At 36.9% G+C, this 4,600-nt stretch overlaps 1 long non-coding RNA gene across 1 annotated transcript in view; it reads left to right on the forward strand.

Moving 5' to 3' along the window:
* Nucleotides 1–3,406, forward strand: part of LOC106002103 — a 6,503-nt gene extending 3,097 nt beyond the window's left edge. Inside the window, exon 2 of the long non-coding RNA XR_001175895.1 lies at nt 3,376–3,406. This is a non-coding gene — a long non-coding RNA (uncharacterized LOC106002103). The remainder of the gene's footprint in view (nt 1–3,375) is intronic.
* The last annotated feature ends 1,194 nt before the right edge of the window (nt 3,407–4,600 follow it).

Raw genomic sequence — 4,600 nt, forward strand, 5'->3', positions numbered from 1 at the left:
GCTCTACCACTGAGCCACCTTCCCAGCCCCAGTCTTCTCATCTTTTAAAGGAACAAATAATAGTGCCTATTATTTTTTTTTTTTAGGCTTACTATGAGGCTTAGGTGATGGAGTGCGTTGGGGTGGGAAGAGAGGAGAGAGAAAACAGTAACAATCAGTTTTAAAAGTTACAATTAATGCTATCTATAAACTAAAACTTTTATAATTTTTCTGGATATTTTCCCAAGCATATGTTGGGCAAAGTACAAATAATGTACTTATTTTCAAAGTTTTATGTTGTATTTTCTATGATTCCAAATGGCATCTCTCCATTGCTATTCTGTAGATTCTCCATATACATATGATACAGCAGAAAAACCCCACACATTTCCACTTAAAAATTGTTTTTCAGAGCCTATGTGACAAGTTGAGTGATGTCTAAAGCCAAAAGTTAGTCTAAATTTTTGTATGTGTTCATTTAACAGCAATTTAAAAGTACTTGGAATACCAATCTATTGCTCATTGCTCTGATGATGTAAAATGTAGGTGGAAAGGAGCAACTAAATATAAGAACAGAGGATTTTCATAAGTTTCTACACTAAAATTGTATTAGGAGCCAGGAACAATTATCTCCGGTTCACTGTGAAAACGCTAGAGAGGTTTAATAGCTCTGTACAAGTTAATACACAGTCACTCTGGAAACAGCTGAAATCCTAGGTTGCATTAATAAAAATGGTTATATAAACTATGGGAATTGATAGTCTTGGCATAATACTGTTTCTTGGCATAATACTTTAAAAAGGATAAAGAAGGGCTAAAGCTCATTCTAAGTAGAACGATAAGAATCTAATAGGAAAATGAAGTCCTACCATATAGAAGGAGTAGAAGAGAGACTTAGCTGGCCTCAGAAGGACCAGTTGTGGAATAGAATCCAAGTGTGCAAAACTCCTCTGCTTTTTTGTTTTTATTCTCCATCTCTTTGCAACAGAAAGCTGCCCTTTCAACTCCAGAACTGAGAGTAGATTTTCTGAGCTGGGGGCCTTGAGCCTAGGAAGTTACTACTGCATGCCATATGTTTGATTAGGTAAGAAGATTGAGGTAAACACCTGTTGTAAAAAATGGTATTTTTCCAGAGTCAGAACTACCTTATGAAGTCTGAAATTTAGATATCTCTAGACTATAAACACTGAGTGAAGAGAATAGCACTTAATACCAGGTGTTCAAATGATAATCAATCCCTTGTGAGGGCCAAAAAGATCTTATCTTCCTTCTCCCCTGGCTGTCTATGGCAGAGAGAATCAAAACACAGTGGTGTCTTTTCTGTAATCACCCAAGTGTTTCCCCCGACCTTTTTTTTCCTGTCAGTCATAGGTCTTGAACTCAGGGCCTGAGCACTGTCACTGAGCTTTTTAGCTCAAGGCTAGTAGTATTCTACCACTTTGAGCCACATCTGGTCTGGAGCTTGAAATCAGGGCCTGAGTGTATGTTTTTCACCACTAGTCCTCTACCAATTATAGCTTGTCTCTCTCTCTCTCTCTCTCCCCCTCCCTCTCTCTCTCTGTGTCTCTCTCTCCTTGTGTTGCTTGAACTCAGGGCCTGCCTCCTTAGTAGCTAGGATTACAGTCATGAGCTGCCATTGGTGCCCAGACTGTTTTCTGTTTGTTTTGTTTGGTACCAGAGTTTGAACTTGAAGCTTCACCACTTCAGTCTCTGTGTTATCACTCAGGGCTTCATGTTTGTTAGGCTTAGGTGTTCACCACTTGCACCACATCTCCAGCCAACCTTTCTGCTGTTCTTTTAGAGACGGAGTTTAGTAGACTGTTCTGCTTGGGATGTCTTTGAATCATTGCTGTTCTGGATCTTTAGCCTCCTGAGTAGCTAGGATTATAGGAGTAAGCCACTGGTTTTTGACTCTACTTTAGTTTTACTCTACTTTAGGACTTCTCACATCTGATAGACAGCTAAGATACAGATTCTTTACTGAGAAATCCCAATATAGACAGTTTACAGGTGGTCTAGCCAGTTACCTTAACAGTGGTATCAGAGGAATTTTTTTTTTTAAGCTTGACAATCTGCTGAGATATGTGGGAGCTCAGTCCTCTCTTATTCAGATGGCCGACATAAAAAAAGAGAGACATTTCTGCCGTTTATGTTGGCAACTAAGAAGGTGGATTTGAGGAGAGCAGGAGGGAGGAATCACCCAGGCTTTTTTTTTTTTTTACTTAGATAAGTGATTAGTAAAGACATTGTTGAAGCATGATAGGGAATAAAGGGATATTATCTTTGAACTAAATTAGGGATACACCAAATTTGAGGATATCCTGAGATTGTCCAAATGAATATATATATATATATATATATATATATATATATATATAGTAACTAATTAGATAAAAGAGTTTGAAAATCAAGGAAAACTGTTCTTTGGATTTGATAGTTAAGGATTTGATAGTTAAGGAATAGTAGGGAAAAGCCTCATTGCATTTTTTTGAAAAATAAAAGTATGACTAAAAACAATGCACAAGGAATTCCCATAGGTTGGAGGAAGAAAAACAAAATGATAATTCAGTTCTTTATAAAGGCTAGAATGTAGACTCTCCTCATAACCCCCAATTTCTTGAGCACTAGGAAGTGGAGTTTCTCAGCCTAACAAAAACGATGCTGGTTTTTAGGAACTAAGGCATGACTGGTTCAGAGGTTAACAACTCTGCTATAGGATATTAAGACATAGTTAACAGCCTACTGACATAAATATTTTTAAAAACATAAATTAATCACTTTATTCTCTTGGTTAAAATCTTTCAGTAATTTTTCTAATTTAAGTTCAAACTATTTATGGGTTTTACAGTGTTTTGTTTTTTGTGTTACACTTTATAATGTTGAGTAAGCATTTCTTTCATAAGAAGAATTTCCCAGTCCCTGAACTTGATCATTATACCTTGTCATTATACTTGTCATTATGCCTTTCCATAGCAGGTTTTAGTTTTCATATGCTTTTATTTTAATAATTTGTTAAATCCCTAGATCACAAGCTCAGAGGGATGTAACCCTGCTAGTTTGCTTCTTGTGAACTATTCAGAATTGGAAAGGACTTATACTCTTGGAAATTTAGGTTTCCTGTCACTGGTAGGGTCTATGTGTAGTTTGAGTGGCTCCAGGTTGGAAATGGGAAGCCAATAAACCCTTTGCAGTGAGACTAGTTTTCCAAATAGTAAAGTACAAATGCATTGCTGCTCTACAGGATTCTGTAAGGTAATGTAAAAGAATCTCATCTAATTGAAAATAAAAAATACTCAGCAACTAATGGCATAAAGAGAGCCCAAGGGATATTACTAACTTAGAATATTATTAGAATTGGAATTTAAAACTTGATGTTATGTTTTGTATTTCTTGTAGGTGAAATGAATCAGAAATACAAGGAGCTTAAGAAAAGAGAGGAAAATATGGATGGTAAGTGATAATCTTATAAAAATACATTTTCACATTGCTATTCATTTATACCAAATCAAGGATTTTGTTTTGTGATAATACAATGGCTTAAACACAAAAGTATGGACTTTCAAAATATTTTGAAGAATAAATGTCATAATTTAGGATTGCTTAGAGAATGTTAAAGAGGTCTATATGCTTGTGTTTGTTTATTGCAGATAGTTTTTAAAACTTGTACTTACATTCATAGTTTACATAGAAGGGATCCTCAGCCCTTTCTTTCTTTTTCTTTTTCTATTTTTTTTGGCCGGTCATGGGGCCTGAACTCTGGGTCTGGGTGCTGTCCCTCAGCTCTTAAACTCAAGGCTAGCTAGTACTCTATCACTTGAGCCACAGTGCCATTTCTGGCTTTTTCTGCTTATGTGGTGCTGAGGAATCGAACCCAGGGCCTCACGCATGCAAGACAAACACTCTACGGCTGAGCCAACCCTTTCTTTTTTTTCTTTTAAACACTCTGTCTATGCAGCTTTAGTTAGTGGCCTTCAACTTGGGATCCTTCAACTTTTGCTGCCCAAGTGCTGGAATTATAAACATGTACACCCATACCTTGCCCAGTCTACTAATTGACTAACTGTTGAATTTTTATTAATTACTTCATGGTATTCACCTTTAGTGTCTTAAAATTGTTTTTTAGCTTTTGATAGTACTTACCTTATTGCCTTATTGTTCATTAGCCTTAACATCTTGTTCTTGCTACTTGAAACCATCATCATCTGTAACTTTAGTGGCCTTTGTTAGATTTTTTTTTTTATAGGTTGTGGGGCCTGAACTCTGGGCCTGGGCGCTGTCCCTCAGCTCTTCAGCTCGAGGCTAGCGCTCTACCACTTGAGCCACAGCACCACTTCTGGCTTTTTCTGCTTATGTGGTGCTGAAGAATTGAACCCAGGGCTTCATGCATGCGAGGCAAGCACTCTACCACTGAGCCACCTTCTCAGCCTACTTTGTTAGATTTTTTTTCATTTATTTTTTTCTCAACATTATAAATAGATCCTTACCTAAATATGTTATTCATTTATACTTTTAAAAATTAGCACACATGGGCTGGGAAGGTGGCTCAGTGGTAGAGCACTTGCCTTGCATGCATGAGGCCCTGGGTTTGATTCCTCAGCACCACATAAGCAAAAAGAAAAAA

This window comes from Dipodomys ordii, unplaced genomic scaffold, assembly GCF_000151885.1.
Source record: "Dipodomys ordii isolate 6190 unplaced genomic scaffold, Dord_2.0 Scaffold3242, whole genome shotgun sequence".
Classification (NCBI taxonomy): Eukaryota; Metazoa; Chordata; class Mammalia; order Rodentia; family Heteromyidae; genus Dipodomys; species Dipodomys ordii.